The sequence below is a fragment of the Dreissena polymorpha genome, chromosome 2, assembly GCF_020536995.1.
Source record: "Dreissena polymorpha isolate Duluth1 chromosome 2, UMN_Dpol_1.0, whole genome shotgun sequence".
Taxonomy (NCBI): Eukaryota; Metazoa; Mollusca; class Bivalvia; order Myida; family Dreissenidae; genus Dreissena; species Dreissena polymorpha.
The window spans coordinates 47,474,849-47,495,761 of record NC_068356.1 but is presented as its reverse complement, the minus strand read 5'-3'; the positions used below and the strand labels follow the sequence as shown (position 1 = coordinate 47,495,761).

Sequence of the window (20,913 nt, the reverse complement as noted above, 5' to 3'; positions counted from 1 at the left end):
GAATAAAAAAAAGATTTGAATATTTACACAAACCGATAGACACTAGTTAGTGCGAAAAGGTGATAAATATAGAACTGAGTGAATCCCATAATTCCCATACACAAAGATAGGCATCATGGAGTTGGATGCAGAAGGCAAGCCAAAACTTTCAGAAGAGGACATCAACATACTGCAAGCGTTTCATGCAATGCATCTGAAAGCACAGAAGATAGAGAATTTGATGTCGTATATGAAGCATATGGTGGATCATTACAACAAAGAGGCAACAGTAACAGTAACAACACCATCAGCAGCAAATACAGCAACAACAACAACAGCTCCTGATGTTAAACCTAGTGAAGACTTAGGAGCAATACCAAAAACAGGAAGTCACCATTACTCTAGATTGTCCATATTTTATGGTGAAGCCAACAAAGGTGATGTGATTTGGCAAGGGTTTAAATTTGAATTAGATTCGCTTATGGCAAGAGGCATTTTCAACGAAGATCAAATCCTGTACGGACTTAGACGAGCCTTGAGAGGAAAGGCTAGTGACCATCTACGAAGAGCAGTTTGACATTGGATGTTGCTGTTCGTAAACTCGAACAAGAGTTTGGTTGCATCAAAACCGTTGAATCTTTATTGCAAAAATTCTACTCTACAGAAAGCAAGCGAGGACATATCCACATATTGCGCGAGATTATATGACTTATATGAATTAATCGTCAAGCAAGGAGGATGTAGTAAAGATAACACTGAGATTTAAAACGAGTGTTATATAAAGGTTTGAAGAAAGAACTTAAACAAATGGCAGGGTATAAATTTGATACAGTTCATGATTATGATAAATTTAAGATGGAATTACAAATCATGGAAGCAGAAATTAAAAGTCCAGAACCTGATTCAAAAAAGTGTCATGCAATGAATGTAGATCCAAAGAAATCTGAATTATCTGAAATGAAAGATCAATTAATAAAACTTAATGAAAGAATTGAGAGGTTAGAAGAAGAAAAGCATGAACATAATTCATCAGCGTACACAGGTAGAGACTTAAGTAGGAGTCAAAGAATGGGCTTCAGTAAACCCCCTGGTAGAGGCAACAATGGTAATGCACGAGGCAGGGGCGTCTACAAACCACATCGTCCAACTGGTACCGGGATAATGCAGCCAACATGCTTCAGGTGCAATGAAAAGGGCCACATTGCAAGGAACTGTCCAAAATTAACAATGCAACCAACGTGTTGTAGGTGCAACGAAAAAGGCCACATTGCAAAGAATTGCCCAAATTTATAAGTGCCTCTGTTTTTGGGTCAAACACGGGCACTAATAAATAACGAGACCCCATATTAATAGGCGAAACAAATGAAGTCAACGTCAAAATAGCAAATGAAGAAACAAGAGCCCTTTTAGATAGCGGAAGCTGTGTTAGTGTCATCTCAGAATCTTATTGGAAAGAAAAACTATCTGAAACATCTCTACTTAAACCATAACAAGATATTGTCAACCTGAGAATAGAATGTGCTGATGGACAACAACTTCCATATTTAGGTTACATAGAAACAGAACTAAACATTACGCATGGGCTACCAAAGTCATCACCACTACATTGTTTATTTTTAATTACGCCAGATACAAATTACTCTTCCAGAACTCCAGTCATCATTGGTACCAACGTCCTATCAGAATAACTTGAAGAATGCAAACAGAACTTTGGTCCACAATTCATACAGAAAGCAGATTTACACACTCCTTGGTTTTTGGCGTTTAGATGTATTTCTTATAGAGAGAAAGAACTTAAGAGAAACAAGAATAAGATTGCCATAGTGAGGTCTGCAGCAACATCTAGAATCATACTAGGTCCAAATGAATCAAGAGACATTATAGGAGAAACATACAAAGAGTTGGAATATGGACAGACAGCAGCCATCATTCATGAGACTGAAGATAGTGTACTTCCAGATTACATAGACATTACTCCTGGCATTGTGAACTATGATGACAAGAAGAAAATGCAACTTGTTGTTACTGTATCCAATCTGACGACGAACAGCATTGTAATCTCTCCAAGGGCGATCATATGTGAACTACAACCTGTAAAGATAGAAGACAAGGTGTTTAATGAAATAGAAGAAGATAGTTCCTACCATGACGTTTTAGGAAAAGTTACAATAGACACCAACAATGAAGTTACTGAAGAACAACATATACAAATCAAAGGCTTACTTCTGAAACACATAGACATTTTTTCCAAAGATGAAACAGATATTGGCAACTGTACTAAAATCAAACATCGCATAGACTTAATAGATGAAACACGTTCAAACAACGCCATAGGAACATTCCACCAAACATGATTGAGAAAGTTAGAAACCATCTAAAACGTTTATTATCTGCAGGCATTATACAGAAATCTAAGTCACCATGGGCTTCAAATATCGTTCTTTTTAGAAAGAAAAACAATTCCCTGAGAATATGCATCGATTCCAGGCAGCTTAACAATAGAAGTCTACGAGATTCATACAGTTTACCTCGAATAGAAGAACTTTTTGATGTTCTACATGGCACCAAATATTTTTCAACTCTAGACATGAAGGCGGGTTATCATCAGGTCGAAGTAGAAGAGACTCATAGAGAACGTACCGCATTCACTACAGGGCCATTGGGATTCTTCGAATACGTTCGGATGCCATTTGGATTAGCCAACTCACCTGCAACATACCAACGACTGCTGGAAGAGCGTTTAGGAGACTACAATATGACCATCTGTGTAATCTACCTCGATGACCTTATAATTTTTGCAGACAGCTTCGAAGAACATCTAGTCAGGCTGGATAAAGTTTTAACAAGGCTAAAAGAATGCAATCTGAAATTTTCTCCCGAGAAATGCATCTTCATCCAAGAAAAAGTCAAATTCCTAGGTCACGTCATAAGCAAAGAAGGCACCGAAACAGACCCGGACAAGATAAATAAAATTAGAAAGTGGCCTACACCAAATAATGCTGAGGAACTGAAATCCTTCGTGTCGTTTTCGGGATATTACCGTAGATTTATTCGAGATTTCTCCAAAATAACTAAACCACTGACATATTTGATACCCGGAACAGCAACAAAGAAACATGCAAAGAAAGAACACAAAGAATGGACCTGGACAGAAGTTGAACAACAAATGTTTGAAGATCTTAAACAAACACTTACATCACCTCCCATTTTGGCTTTCCCAGACTTCACAAAAGAATTTGAACTACATACAGATGCATCTACAAAAGCCTTAGGCGCTATCCTTTACCAAGACAAGAAAGTAATAGCATATGCCAGCAGATCACTTACAAAATCCGAAAGATACCACTCCGCATACAAACTAGAATTTTTAGCACTCAAATGGGCTGTTACGGAGAAGTTCAATGACTACCTGGCATTGAAATGCTTAACTGTATTTACTGATAATAATCCGTTGACCTACATACTAACATCAGGAAAGTTAGACGCTACAGTATAGAGATGGGCGAGTACAACTTCGATTTAGTTTACAGATCAGGCTTTAAGATCATCGATGCCGACGCAATGTCCAGATACCCGTATGAAAGGTTAGCAACAGATGAAGATCAAGTAAAGATAGAAAATAGTACAGTGAAGACTATATGTAGCAGCATAACATCACCGCCGATTATTTAAATAATACCAGCAGCAAGTATCAACATAATTGAAGCTACAGAAATTCCAGGAACACCTATGGCACAGCTTGAAATAAGAGAGATACGACAGAGACAGCGAGAAGATTGAAAGGTGGCGTAGAGCGGTGATAGATCGGTATTTACCAGATAAGAGTCAGTGCTGGACCAAAGAAGACATGTTTATAAGGAAGAACTTTCACAGACTCAAGATAATGAGAGGAATCCTGTACAGAGAGGTGAAGGGTGAAACAACAACGAACCAACTGGTGTTACCGAACTGCTACAGGAAGATGGTGTTACAAGGATTGCATAACGACATTTGACATCCCGGGCGTGACAGAACTACATCACTACTGAGAGAGAGATCCTTCTGGCCAGACATGGCAGCTGATGCAGAGAATTGGGTCTCCAATTGTGAATGATGCATACGGAGAACATCATCGACGAACATCAAGTCAGAACTGGTACACATTGTGACAACGTACCCTTTAGAGCTAGTGTCAATGGATTACTTTACTCTCGAACCATCTAGAGGACATGGAAACATTTTTGTAATTACCGATCACTTCACCAAATATGCACTTGCGATACCAACAAAGAACCAAACAGCGAAACCACAGCAGTGTCTTTTTATAACCACTTCATTGTTAACTACGGCATTCCAACAAAACTTCACACAGACCAAGGGGCAAATTTCGAATCTGACTTAATAAAAAAAATATGTAACATCACAGGCATGAAAAAGACCAGAACAACACCGTATCACGCAATGGGCAACGGCTGCACAGAACGCTGGAACAGAACACTTCTAGACATGTTAGGTACACTAGAACCATCGAAAAAGCCAGATTGGAAGAACTACATACCCTCATTAGTATATGCTTACAACTGCACACGACATGAAAGTACCAAAATAACGCCATTCGAGTTAATGTTTGGAAGAAAACCCAAGCTACCCATTGACGCAGTATTCGAAACAATAGATATAGATCAACCAATCAGTAAAACAACAAAAGAGTACATACAAGATTTAAAGAAGCGAATGAAGACAACCCAAGACATAGCTAAACAGAACACAGACAAAGCCAGAGAGAAACAGAAGAAACAGTATGACAAAAGAGCAACACCGTCAAAAATCTCAGTAGGCGATAAAGTTCTGGTGAAAATACTCGCGTTTGAAGGCAAACATAAGATCGCCGACAAGTTTGAAGAGGACATATATGAGGTTATTGAACAGCCAAGACAAGAGATTCCTGTATTCAAGAAAAGATCAATGAATGGTGTGGAAAGAATACTTCACAGAAATCATCTGCTGCCCATACAGATAACAGACACTGATAGAGAAGAGAAAGAAAGTGAAGACACACAAACCTGTTCCTGTAAAGAGAAATAAACTACCGGTAAAGAGAGATAGAGTTGAAGAAAAAGGTGAACCTTAAGTTATACATAGAGCAGACGATAAAGGTGACGTCACCAGTGATTCGAAATCTAGTGTTTCAGGGGATTAATATGTGACTGACACATATAAAGGTGGGGACGCCCACAAACCTGAAAGTGAGAAGGAAATTCCAAGTGGAAAAGAAAGTAGTCATGATCAGACAATAGTTGTTGTTACAGAAGGAACAGATAGTACAGGTATCGTAACAGAAGAAGACACGGAAGAAGAACATTGTAGTCTAATCGAAAACATAGAAGTGAACGTAGAAGAACAGGCTGAATCAGGAACAAAGACCTCAATGACAGAGGAAAAGATAGATAAAGATACAAAAATCAAAGAGGCTGATGAAACCAGTGTGAAGAAGATAGTTGATGAAGCTACAGAGATGATGAAAGAAGACGAGAGAAAACCTGAAGGTGCGACAAAACAAGAAACAGATGTAAAGAAGAAAGACACAGCTGAGACTAAGTCGAATGAGACAGACACAGACACAGGAGATACAACTGGTACAGCATCAGGAGGAGTACATAAGAGGAGGAAAGGACCAAACCGGCTCCTAGACCACCGACAAGGGTATCAGAGAGACCTTAAACGGCACCTATAAGATACGAGGACTACGAGATTAATTTAATGGTCCAAAGAACATCTGATAACAGAATTCATGCTTTGGATGTTTTTATCAATTCTGGTGTTTTTAAATATGTGGATCCTGAAGTAGCGAAGAAAGTTATTAACGCAGTGATGCAATGATATATTCTAGACTACAAAGAGATTATTTTAAAGTTGAGATATATATATACAATTATGAAAGTGAAGTAGTATTGGAAACATTACTATTAAAATTTTGAATAGAAATTTTATTATAAGAATATAATATGATATTTTGAAATTTGTGTAAGGAATCATTTATATTGAAAGGATAACAATGGCATATTTTTGTTTTGAAAGTTGTTAATAATACATTAGCATTAAAGGTTATACTTAATAGAAAATATTGTGTTTTACTTGTTTTTAATTTTTTATCACAATTTTTAGAAGGGGAGACAATAGCCTGAAGACATGTAAGATTTTTTGACATGTTTTATGTATTTTTGAATAAGGTCTTCAGATTAAGAGCTTTAATTTTTATTTTTGAAAAATTTTGAAGGTTAATTTGAATGTAGCCTTTACTATTATGGATGTATGTATTATACATAATTTGACTATTATTTATTATGTACTTAATGAGTACTAACAGATGAATGATGGGACATCATTTCACAGACAGGGGAAGTATGTGGCAGGCTTGATTTTGGAGTTTTAGTACTTTGATTGAGTTGTTTCCCTTAGACCATACTTGTGTTTAACCAGGTGTATTACTTGATCTTAGGTCACTTCCTTTTCCCACCAAATGAGAGGCTTTCCATTAGTCTAAGGAGCAGATGAAAAGAAGTCTTGACTTGGTCAACATGTTGAGATGGTTGTTGATTTTTTAAACTTAGATTTGTGGTTTTAAATGAATGGAATATAAGATTTAGGTTAGTATAAGTTACTTATGATTCTCCATAAGTTCAGTTGATCTTATAAAATGTTTTGGGTCATTTTATCTTTTTATGTTTGACTTTTTCATTTTTGGTAACGATGAGGGCTTTCAGTAATGCTTATGTTCATAAATGACAGATTAGTTACATAATCTCTATTTCATTCTTTCTGTGCACCCTGGAACAAAGTACGTATTTGCAGACTACTGGTACGGAGAGATTGGGGGTTTTGACAGAGTGTTGGTGAGCTGATGTTAAGAGTCTGATTGTATCATTCCAGTCCACAACTGAGTAAGCTATAGCTCTGTATTATGATGTACATGTATATTTGTGTAATTTGTATATATGTAAGTTTACATATGTTCTAAGGTACATGTGTCTAAAGTACAGTTTTGTACATGTGTCTCATAACAGAAATGAGCCACTACACACAAGATAATGTTTTAACCTGTACTGTTATTATAATATGTGATATGTAATGTAATGTAATGTACTAAATGTTATATATATGATATTATGATATATTTGGATATGTAACTGATATACATTACATGAGATTTAGTATTGTTAATATATATTTTCAGGATGAGTATAAATACACTTATGAAAAGATCTTGAGCTGCTTGTTTCTTACACTTACGGTCAAGAAAGAACCTATCCCTTTAACGGTTGCGGATTACTATCCCTTTAATTAATATGGAACTATACAAGTAAATCGACAAAGTAACACATCTTCTATTTTTAGGTGAAATAGTAGTTGGCACTCCATCCATGGTCAATATGGCATCCGATATCTTAAAATAAACAAGTATCTTATATAAATAAAACCTATTTATAACAGTGTGGTCATCTGAATTTTAATCTTTGATATAATTACCTTACTACACAAGTGTCCTAAAGTAAATACAAATAAAACAAGTTCACCTGCACAGTAACCAGTTTTGTTTTACATACAATATAACCTAGCATGCAATGTAAAAAATGTTTCAAATGCTTATAATTGCATTGTGATGTCGTATATTGCAGTTAAATTCTCCTCACAATTCTATTTTTTTTTCAATAAATAAACATCAATATACTTTAACCCACACACCATAAACATTCTTTTTTTCTGCATTAAAAAACTAGTTTTTACGGCTCACAAAACATCAAAGTTTGTATAATATATATAAACAGTTATCAAACACAGACAGCAATTATTTCCAAGTTCCTACACATCCAGGATCCCTTCTGTAGCACTATCTGATATGTTGGGCATAGCGTTGACCTGTAGAAATATATAGGTTATTTTTAGGCAATATACATGTCTATTTTCTTTAGTATTGTTAACAAACAAAGCTTATAACAAAGCAACCACAGTTTAAAACTTCCTCAACAGCTCAGTGGTAGAGCGTTTACCACGAGTTCGTGGGGTTGTGGGTTCAATCCTTAGCCGCATCATACCAAGACGTACAGAAACGGTACCAGTTTCTACCTGCGGTTAACGCTAACCACTATGCAGGAAAGTACTGGCTTCTTTTCAAAAATGAAATGAGACCCTATTGGTGATGGATTCCATGAGGAATGAGGTGTCGAGTGTGATTAATATAAGTTCCCAAAACTTGTTTCAGAATCGACCTCAAATAAATTACTATAATCTAACCATCAAACATAATTCAAACAATATAGCACACAGATGCCAAACAGTCTATTTTATAAAATAAACATTGACAAGGGGACCAATACATGATTCCACTTTGAATTAATGTATCACACAAAATCTCTGTCCGATACAGACATTCCCAAAAGTTCCGGACCGTTGGACCTGACAGGTCCGATTAAAAATGCTATGTTGCCGGTCCGAATGTCCGGCAAAAATAGATAAAAACTTTATTTATTTCAATGAACTAAAACCTGAAAAAATAAAAGAGAGCTAATTTGAACAATGAGCAGTAAAAAATACGTCGACTTTTTGGTTAACATTTATGTAATGTTACTGCGCATGCGCATCGAACACTTCCTTCCATGCGAGTAAATCTTTCAGGTTACGCATGCGCAATTAATTTCCTTCTATGTTACATATACAATAGTTGAAGTTCGATATCAATTTTTAACCATGATCAAGCGTATAGCCACTCTATCATCATACATAATTGGAAAGATATTTGCATAATCTTTTGAAAAAAATGCATGACATTAAATTGTATGTGTTGTAACTCAAAATATTTACCTTAGAAAAGGAACAACGGTTTTGACCGATGTGGAGGTGGCCATTTTGGGCTCAAATAGTATGACCTACTTTCAAAGCCGGGAACCATCAACAGAAAAAAGTAGAGCACAGAAATGGCTTTTTTTCTTATTGCGTACACATATACCTTCAATTTGATACCAAAACATACCATTTGCAATGTATTTTACAAATCCTAGGCAGCCTGCTCTGAACAATGTGTGCTTAGTATCAAGTTGACTGCATGTAACCCTGCAAACAGGAGTTCCGGTATGGGGTTATGTGACCTTCAACAGTCTCTTACGGTTAAAAGAAAACACGCTCTGCAACTCAGATCGTTAAAATCGGGGTATATACAGTTTGTCCCTGATCAAAATTACGCTTCAAATTGCATTTAATTCATTTATATATATATTTCTAACGCAACGCTTTTTGCACGTGAATTGACAAATATTTATCGGTCGCGAAATTATATTGCAACTCAGAATTAAATATTAAATATATATATATATACCGATAAATATTTGTCATTGAACATTTCTGAATTGCGGTAATTCCTTTGTGCTTTAAATTATGTACTTAATATCCCACACGTGTTATGCTGATTTAGTATAACTTCTCTGATTCATATCAAGTATAAATGTGATTTTCTTTTGTAAAAATATTTTATTTACATTCATTAGTCACTGTCACAATTGACTATCAATATCTAAAAACACGTGATTGAAGAGAATACCAGTATACAACTTTTGAATTTTAAATTGAGAAATTGCATGGTTTTTAACATTTTGGTAAGGGTGCTGCCAAAAATGAAAGCATCAGGATATTGTTATCCAAACCTCTATTACATGATGCCAGTTAGAGAGAAGCTGTACAAAAAATGGATGAAAATCACAATATTTAGGACTTGCTCAACTCTTTCAAAGTTTTAAATATTTGTGTCAAAACCTGTGATCGCGAGTAAAATAACCTGTAGAACACACCTTTGACAGTTGTACATACATCATTATATGAAAAGTAATCATAGTCAAAATAAAAACAAATAATGATTAATATTCAATATTCATTTTCATCCTTTATGTTCTTTGGATCGGTGACAGTAACTTAGCATAAACAGCTCAAGACTTAGATGGTGCCGAAAAAAAATCGATGACTTGAAGTAGATATCAGTATTACCTCGTAATATTAACAGTTTAGTATTCTTTTTACATCATTTTGATTCAAGCAACATTGATTATATACCTTAGTTTACTAGGCGAGATTTATCAGTTAGTTCAAATCATTATCTGTAATCACCATCTAATTCTTTGACTGATAATATAGAATATAGTATGAATTAATTAACAAACACGCAACAGGCACATAATACAACTAGTGTGATTTACAACAATTGCCTTAATATAGAAGCAAACTAACGCAAAAAACAGTCTGTATTCTAATGGCAACGCATGTGTTGGTAGGTGCAGCCCTGGTAAAAAATGGCCAAGCATATTCGAGAGTATCGCTCGATGTAAGTAAAATGTAAAATGTATCCCAGAGACCAGATAGCCCACAGTTTCTCAAAACAGAGGTACACTTGGAGACTTTTCTAACGCAACACTTTTCAAACCTGAATATCTCAGTTATGCGTTAAGATTTTTTTCTAAAATTTCACACGTGATCATTTGACTATATTTTGTGCAAGATTACGATTAAAATCATTCATCCGTAACAATCAAGCGCTTGTGCACGTGGGGTAGATGTGATTTCATCTTTTTGCACGTGAATTGATGATAGGCGATATGATTCTAATTTTATTTCAATATCTTCATTTTAAATGGGTTGATACTCTAGGAAAACATAAAATTAATTTAAAAATCAATATGTCTCGTATAAAATTTCAGGAGCGCAACAGCGCAATCGGCATGTTGCAGGCTACCTTCCCCGCTTGCTGAAGCATCCAATCTTCACGGATGAATGACTTCATCGTTGGCTTGTGCATTTTGTAAACAAATGATCACATCTTAAATTTTAAATCAAAATATTCACTCATGACTGAGAAATATATATATAAGTTTGAAAAAGTCTGCGTTCGAAAAGTCATCACGTGTAGTACAGCGCGGTATATAAATCAAATTTAATTTCAATGTCATCATTCTAGGTGGGGTTTTACACCAGAAAAGCATAACATTAATAAGAAAAACAATATTGCTCGTACGAGCGCACTTATACAAGCCGGTCGGTATTAAGGCGTGTAAGTTTATGCGGTTTTGTTTACACGTTGTTATTTTATAATGTACGATTTTGCGAATTTTACATTTTTTCAAAGATTTTTTTAATTTGATATATTTGATATTTTAATGTTAATCAATTTCAATTAAATTTCCACGAATGATTAGATATGTGTTGAATAAGTCTGATTCCGAATTTCAACAAAATCCGTTCGAAAATAAGGGAGCTATAATGATTTGAATACGTGTTGCGTTAGAAAAGTCTCTAAGTATATTTTGATATTTTACGATTATGATAGGTTAACAGTGTGCATGGTAACCATTAACATCATTTGCAGAATAGCTGTTTCATGAATTACCTACTGTTTTACACTGTACATGTAATGCATATAAACAGTATATATATTCAATATTAGCCATTACAAGCGTCATTCTCAAAATCACTTATAGGCATGAAGTTGAACTATAAGATGAAAACTTCATGAAACACTGTGGTTTGACAGCAGACTCGTACATGTTCACGAAGATGCCGTTTATAACTGTCGAAGATTACCACTTGTATCAACGTTGTGTTTTTAATTGATCTCTATTGTGGCAATGTATCGTAAGCATATGCTATTAATGATATTGCATAGGCTAAAATGTATTAACTGTCATACATGTATATTATCAACATCATAAGCGTTTTATGCAATGATAATACAATTTGTAACATTATAAATAATATGATTAATATTATTCCTATTTCTATTTATATAGATGCGAAGAAAATCGGGATCTACTTGATGCTATTCCACGTGTTTCACTATCTATACAGTTCAAGTAGCTCTCAAAATAAATTCTTAGTTAACTATTTAGTGTGATATATAGCTGACTCTGGGACAGATATTGACTGAAAGTTCGAATTCTCATCAGTGAGAGTAATTGTACATAAGGTATTTGAGATAACAACTGGAACCTGATGGACATATCAAGAATTATTATTGTTTTACAGTATTTGCAATCATAACTCCAATTTGTCTATGTACAGTTGTTGAATTAATGTTATTTTCATTTTTTCTGGCATTTTATAGCATTTTATTTAATGTTTATTCAAAAGTCCTGCATATATTTTATCTAAGTTACACGCAACACACAATGGAGACTTCTTGAATGGTAATACGGAGTAAGAAATCAAATATAAGATATAATAAAGTATATGTATGTATTAATGGGATTTAAAGAGAGTATGCGCGATTTTTATATGTGTTAAATTGCATAATATTGATAAAAATATGTTACAATAACACAAAATAGGCAAGAACCATTATACATTGAAGACGAATTTCATAAAATGCAGCAAAGACAAATTAGCGCCCCGAGCCGATTGTGACGAAGATATTACGTACATATTTTCCTACAATAACCGAAGCATTCGTCTTTTTATTAGGATCGGAGTGTTCGTGTGTCGATTGAAAAGATAATGTTGCAGGAACTTAAAATGATCCGTAAAACTTAATTTAATTCACATCGTTCATGCATGATATACATGCTGGCGAATTCGACTGTACCGACATTTTCAAATTCAGAATTAAATATCTGGCTTATTTCGCATTTTTAGACACAAGTTCTTCTCAAATTTTAGTATCCCGACGCTTTTTGAAAAGCGTGGGGATATTGTGCTATCTCCGCCGTCCGTCCGTCTGTCCGTCTGTCCGTTCGCCCTGGCCACTATCTCCTCCTTCACTATAAGCACTAGAACCTTGAAACTTACACACATGGTAGCTATGAGCATATATGCGACCCTGCACTATTTGGAGTTTTGATCTAACCCCTGGGTCAAAAGTTATGGGGGTTAGGGCGGGGCCGGGTCAGATATTTTTACTCATTTTTTATGTTATTTTACATTAACTTCTTCATTTCTGCACCTATTTACTTCAAATTGATAATGAACCTCTCTTATGACAATACGGTCAATCCCAACTATGCATGGTCTCATTACCAACCCTAGGGCGCCCCGCCCACATAGACCGCACCCACCCAAAATTGCCTTTTACTACAATTTCTTCATTTCTACACCGATTCACTTCATATTGATACGGAAATTCTCTTATGACAATACGGTCAATCTCATCTATGCATGGCAATACGGTCAATCACAATTATGCATGGCCCCATTACCAACCCTGAGTCGCCCCACCCACATAGGCCCAACCACACAAAATTGCCTTTACTATAACTTCTTCATTTCTACACCGATTCACTTCTAATTGATACTGAACTATTCGTATGACAATGCGGTCAATCTCAACTATGCATGGCCCCATTACCAACCCTGGGGCGCCCCGCCCACATAGGCCACACCCACCCAAAATTGCCTTTTACTTAACTTCTTCATTTCTACACCGATTCACTTCTAATTGATACTGAACTTCTCTTATGACAATACGGTCAATCTCAACTATGCATGGCCCCATTACCATACCTGGGGCGCCTCTGGGTCAAACATGCAGCGTGGGCATACGCGCCGGCCTCTGCCGCGCCATTTCTTGTTTTCATTTATATTGAAATATATGTATAATAAGTTTTTATACATTTTATATAAATTCATGAATATTTGACAAAATCGTGCATACTCTCTTTGACTGTGTGAGCTACTTTGATATGTTGACTGACTTACAAAATCATTATTTTGACAGATTACACGTGGTTAAGTGCACATAGTTATGATGCTTAAGGAAAACAAATTTACTAAACAAATAGCAATGTTCACAGCCAAGATATCTGCTTGTGTAATATGTCACATGACACAAAAACACAAATTGTAAAATGCTTATTTGGTCAGAAAATCGCTGAATATGGTACAAAAAACTTGTTTTTGAAATCTAAAACGTGATGAGTTCTAAATATTAATTTAATTATCCCCACGCTTTTTCAAAAGCGTGGGGATATTGTGGTTATCTCCGCCGTCCGTATGTCCGTCCGTCTGTCTGTCCGTCCTGGCCACTATCTCCTCCTACACTATAAGCACTAGAACCTTGAAACTTACACCCATGGTAGCTATGAGCATATGTGCGACCCTGCACTATTTTGGAGTTTTGATCTGACCCCTGGGTCAAAAGTTATAGGGGTTGGGGCGGGGTCGGGTCAGAGATTTTCACTCATTTTTTATGTTATTTTACATTAACTCCTTCATTTCTGCATCGATTTACTTCAAATTGATACTGAACCTCTCTTATGACAATACGGTCAATCTCAACTATGCATGGCCCCATTACCAACCCTGGGGCGCCCCGCCCGTATAGACCACACGCACCCAAAATTGCCTTTTACTATAATTTCTTCATTTCTACACCGATTCACTTCAAATTGATACTGAAATTCTCTTATGACAATACGGTCAATCTCAACTATGCATGACAATGCGGTCAATCTCAACTATGCATGGCCCCAGTACCAACCCTGAGGCGCCCCACCCACATTGGCCACACCCACCCAAAATTGCCTTTTACTATAACTTCTTCATTTCTACACCGATTCACTTCTAATTGATACTGAACTTCTCATATGACAATAGGTCAATCTCAACTATGCATGGCCCCATTAGCAACCATGGGGCGCCCCGCCCAAATAGGCCACTCCCACCTAAAATTGCCTTTTACTATAATTTCTTCATTTCTACACCGATTCACTTCTAATTTATACTGAACTATTCTTATGACAATACGGTCAATCTCAACTATGCATACCAACCCTGGGGGCCCCGCCCACATCAGCCACACCCGTCCAAAATTGCCTTTTACTTAACTTCTTCATTTCTACGCCGATTCACTTCTAATTGATACTGAACTTCAATTATGACAATACGGTCAATCTCAACTATGCATTGCCCCATTACCAACCCTGGGGTGCCCCTGGGTCAAACATGTGGCGTGGGGATACGCGTCGGCCTCTGCCGCGCCATTTCTAGTTAGGAAATATTTTGGCTACCGAGTTTTATTATGGCACATCATCAAATGGTGGGTTGGTGGTAAATAAATACCTTTATTATTTTTTTCATTATGGATGGGAGCACCCTATGCCGTGCCTGCGTGCGTATATGTCTGCGTGTGTCTTTTGAAATACGTAAAACTAATGTGATGTTACATCGATATATAATCAGTTCACCGTTATAATTTTGAATAGAAATATGTTTAAATTTACATGAAATTGAGAAGAGAAACTAAGACACGCACATGTATGCTGTCAACATGACCGTATTCCATATTTAGACACGTAAGAAGCATGATTTTGACATTCAGTACATGATGGGAGGGGTTCTATCAATCTGTCAGCGCTTATTTAGATGACAAATCTAGAATCATACAAAGGTACGTGACAGTGCTTTCACGATTTTTCATAAATAGAATAAATACACTTGAAACTCGCACAAAGTCATGTGTCGCAGAGACGTTGAATATCAGTATAAAATTATTGCCTTGTGTATCAAAGAACAGTCTTACAAAAGGTTCGTCGGATTCAAAAACAAACGCCACCATGAAAACCATTGCATGCTTGATTGCTGTCGCTCTTGGTAAATTTATTTGAAATGCTTTTGTAATATAACATTGATATTTTTGTTAGTTAGTACTTGTACAATTCATTTTCGCAATTTAAAAAACTGTGTATTCTTTTTATTATTTCAGTTACGATGGTAATGGCGGAGGATTGCCCAACCAACAACGTAAATGCAGAATGCACCCACATGACTTGTGCAGACGGTTTTCACAGGGAATGCGTTAACCAAATTTGCACGTGCTCAAGTGAGGTTTTCACACAATAATGCTGATTACTCGTAGTTTAATACCGATACTCTTCTTATAAAATGTAACACATATAAGGAAATGTTAAAGGTTTTTGTATTTATTCAATCGCTTTAAACTAAAATACATAAATGCACGTTGAGAATACATTTATAACAAACAAATCAACAAAATCACAAAAAGTGACTCACAGTATTAATTGGCCATTTTATGTTTAACTTAAGTTTAAATTTGATATTGGTGCTATTATTTATTCGAGCACGTAAGTATCCAATATCTTGGAGTATTTAAAATTTAAGTTACATTTCCTTACATTCGAATTTATAAACTAACAAGCAACATCATGGACAAATATGTATATGAAGTATTAAATAGTTTTATGCCGCAATAACGAAATTATGTAAGTTATTGTGCATACCCTTATATAATATAAGAAAACTTTTTATAGCCATTTAGAAACTGCTGACTTTGCTTCATGTGTAAAAATAATATTTGAAAATCTCCGTAAAGTATGATCAAATGAGTCATGTTCTGAAAAAACTGGGCTTAATGCATGTGCGTAAAATGTCGTCCCAGATTAGCCTGTGCAGTCCGCACAGGCTAATCAGGGACGACACTTTCCGCTTGTATGGTATTTTTAGTTTCAAGGAAGTCCATCCTTACCGAAAATCAAGTTTAGACGGAAAGTGTCGTCCCTGATTAGCCTGTGCGGACTGCACAGGCTAATCTAGGACGACACTTTACGCACATGCATTATGCCCAGTTTTCTCAGAACACGACTCAAATGATCATGGTAATTATGGTAAAATAAAAAATGAATAAATAAAACTTTTGCGAATACATGTACGTGATTTAAAAACATCATCTTATAATAATCATCATTTTTAAAAAGCTGAAATCATCATACGTCCTTTAGTTTTAAAAATGGGGCAAACAATGTCTTCTAGTTTATATCATAGCTGTGCAGGATTTAGCAGTTTTATGTACTACAAGTCTTTCATCAGACAAGAGGGAGCTTAATTTATCCACATCACTATAAAAATCGATAAAAATCGAATGTGTGACACTACAAGCATTATCAAACAGTAGATGGCGAACTTCAGTGTATTCGGGACAGTAAAAGCTAACACGAATTTAATCTTTTACACCATTAGTACAAAATGGACATATTATTGTATGTACATAATTTACCTGTTTCTAATTTGATCTGAACTATACACATTCTCAACTTTCAAAGTGCTGATGTCTGACTGCATTAATTTGTTGGCATAGCATTCAGTTTTATATTTAAATTTCAGTTTCAAATAAAGTCTCAACTTTTATTTATCTGAAAAACTTTTAGTGAAATCACAGTTCACAGAAAACTCCGTTCATCTATACATGTGTTCAAATAAGCGTTTTTTAAGAGTGTCCATATTTAAAGGAACCATGTAATCTGTATATTCAGCACATTTTATATTACATAATATTATATTTACTCTACAATGCCGAAAATGAAAATTGCCATTGGGAGCATAAAGCAAGATTTTTTGACATAGTAACTGTTTACTGATCCATAGTTGATCTTTTGCACCATGGGTCTGGTTACTACTTGACCCCAACTTGCATCCATGCCAATTAAATACCAAGTATATGGTAATTGATTTTGAACGTCAAATGTGTAGATATATCATGTGATAATTATGTTCACTTAAACAAAAAGCCGACAGCAAACAAGCCGTAATACAAAAATATATTAAGCGTATACGCCATAGTTTTATGCGATTATTTCGCCTCAATCGTTTATTCGGGTTGTGATCAAACATTTCAGCCAACACAGAATGCATGTTACAGACCGACTGCCGTAACACCGCGGATCGAACCTGCAACAAGAGGTGGCACTGCGTAGACAACAGATGTCGCTGCTACTGAAGAACCGCAGGATGCTCATTCATAGAATAATGTGATCTGCGTTAATTGATGATGACTTAAATAAAGTACCGGGGCTATAAGGTTTGAAAATGTGTTTGTTCTTGTTCTTTTCATTTCGGTAAATGTTTAGGTTGTAGTGTCAGTGCTAGATTTTTACAATCACATGCAACACATATTTACCTTCAACTGTTTATTACATGACCATGAACGATGTTAAAGCCACCTTGGTTAAATCAAATAGTTACGTCGTAGATTTAATACGATCATGCCGGGTAAAATTGATAATCACATTGGCCTTCTTCAAATAACAAAATATATATATATAAATGTAGCAGAGTAAGAGAATGCTTTTGTTAATAAAAGTACGCAAAAAATCAATGAATCACGTGTGCTAATATTTTAAGAACGACATTTACAGTAGCATTAAGTTAAACCTTGGCGATTACATCCCGTTCCACACCCAGACGCCGCATGCCCTTATATGCAACGGAAGATATATTAACGTTACGAAGTCCTGAGTTAAAACAATTATACAAGTGTCATCAAGATTCAGTCAACAATGTTGCTTCTAGGTATGTAGTATAGCTTTTCTAATATTTGTTTTGTGACTTTTTTAAACGAGATCCAGATTTTAACTTGGCCTACATTTTGTTTATAGAATGATAGTAAAAAAAATTCTAACATTTGACCTAGTGACATATTATTTGACACAAATCACCCAGATTCGAGCACGGCTTTTATATTATAAAGGTAAACATTATAATCAAGTTTCATCAACATTATATCATACAATATACCTCTGGATTGGAAAAAAATCTAAGCAAGAGCACCGCCTTGCGGGTGCAGACCGCTCATCTATTTTTCTTTTTAAATGTGAAGGGACCTATCTCGATACTTCAATCACAAAGGAGGGAGGGGTGGGGTGGAGAGGGGTGTATAGTGTGGGTGTGTGGTCATTTATTACATTATCTTCCAAAAATAAGAAAAAACAATGCAAAAAAAGTTTGTTTTTTATTGGAGGGGGGGATTCTTGGGTGGGATGGTTGGACGGTATTTCACAAATAAAATAATAAAAATAAATATTTGTGTTTTTTTAACCATGTTTCAAAAAAAAAATTTTTTTTTTTTTTGGGGGGGGGGGTTCGGGAGGGGGGGGTCGGGGGTATAGTGCGAGGGTGTGGTAATTTATTAGATGGTCTTTCAAAAAAAGGAAAAATAATCTCGGGGGGGATTCTGGGGTGGGGCGTGGGGGATGGTTTGGTGGAGTCTATTGTGGTATGTCAGGTAAGAGTTGTTTTGTCAAAGTATCAATCAAATCTAATAATAAATAAAGAAGTTTAATAACTTGACCTTAAGAATCAAGGTCATTCAAAGGTCAAGGTAAAATTCAACTTGCCAGGTACAGTACCCTCATGATAGCATGAAAGTATTTGAAGTTTGAAAGCAATAGCCTTGATACTTTAGAAGTAAAGTGGATCTAAACACAAAATTTAACCATATATTCAAACTTACTAAGTCAAAAAAGGGAAATAATTCCGTCAAAATAACAACCAGAGTTATGCAACTTGTCCTGTACTGTCCCCTTATGATAGTTTGCGAGTGTTCCAAGTATGAAAGCAATATCTATAATACTTTATATGTAAAGTGGAACAAAACACAAAACTTAACCAAATTTTCAAGTTTCTAAGTATAAAAAGGGCACATAATTCTGTCAAAATGCACGCCAGAGTTATCTAACTTTGCCTGTCCAGTCCCCTCTTGATAGTTAGTAAGTGTACCATGTTTGAATGCAATAGCTTTGATACTTTATAAGAAAAGTGGACCTAAACACAAAACTTAACCGGACGGCGACGCAGACGCCGACGCCAAGGTGATGACAATAGCTCATTTTTTTTTTCAAAAAGTAGATGAGCTAAAAAAAATCTGGTAACGTAGGTTTTGGACGCACATGGCCGAGATTCGAACACGGCCTAAACATTGTTAGGATAAGCAATCCGACAACGCTTCATAGAGATGGCTTCATACATGTAGCCTCTAGAATGAAAACACTGTTTACCTAACATTTAACTTTGTGACCTAGTTTTTGACGGACATAGCTAAGACTTATATTCGATCTAGATATAGTCAATATTTAAATTCTTGATGGGTGTGTCATCTGTAGAGGTTACAATTTTACTCCAAAATTTAACCCTGTGACCTACTTTTTGGACAGATGTGAGCCAGATTAAAAATCGCCTAGATATTATCAAGATGATAATTCTCACCGAGCTTAATCAAGATTGGATCAAAACTGTGGCCTATAGATTGTAGCAATTGACAAAGCACGTCGTACACCGCACGACGGACGAAGATTGGCGCCAGACAAAGGGTGATCATAATAGCTCACACTGAGAACTTCATGCTCGCTTAACCCATTTATGCCTAGTGGACTCTCCCATCGATCTAAATTGGATCAATTTATTTCCAAAATTAGGGATGTCTAGTATATTTATTTCTATATTTAGAATATTTCTTACAAAAATTCCTTTAAGCAAACAGCGCAGACCCTGATGAGACGCCGCATAATGCGGCGTCTCATCTGGGTCTACGCTGTTTGCCAAGTCCTTTTTTGTAGACGCTAGGCATAAATGGGTTTATCTTAACAATGTGTGATGACTTTATCATTGCGCATGCAAAATAACATAACATTGCGAACACAACATGAAGATTACGATGTTCTTCGTTGAAAAGTGTTAGGAGTACATAGTCGGACAAGTTTCGAATTTAAATAAACAAATTGTATGTTCAGTTCGTGTTTTTGCGTCACGCATCATGCATTTGGTCAGATTTGACACAAAAACCGGACTCCAAAGATTGAGCTTCATTGTTCTATCGGCAGCTTATTCAGTAGGCATTCAAAAGATACTAATACAGTTGCATGAAAATCATAAGCGATATCTGGCCGTACGGTTGATTATTTTCTCGCGGGTCCACACGTTTGTAAAACTGTTTCTACTACTACCAAATAAGCACATGTTTAATATACATATGATAGGCCTGCGAATTAACCCATTTATGCCTAGCGTCTAGAAAAAAAGGCCTTGGCAAAAAGCGTAGACCCAGATGAGACGCCGCATAATGCGGCGTCTCATCAGGGTCTGCGCTGTTTGCTTAAAGGAATTTATGTAAGAAATATTCTAAATATAAAAATAAATATA

General features: G+C 35.8%; 1 long non-coding RNA gene across 1 annotated transcript; it reads left to right on the top strand.

Moving 5' to 3' along the window:
• Window positions 1–15,409: 15,409 nt before the first annotated feature.
• On the top strand, window positions 15,410–17,806 carry LOC127870273 (uncharacterized). The gene is made up of 3 exons (XR_008044734.1): window positions 15,410–15,576; window positions 15,689–15,805; window positions 17,616–17,806. It is a non-coding gene; the product is annotated as an uncharacterized LOC127870273 (long non-coding RNA).
• The last annotated feature ends 3,107 nt before the right edge of the window (window positions 17,807–20,913 follow it).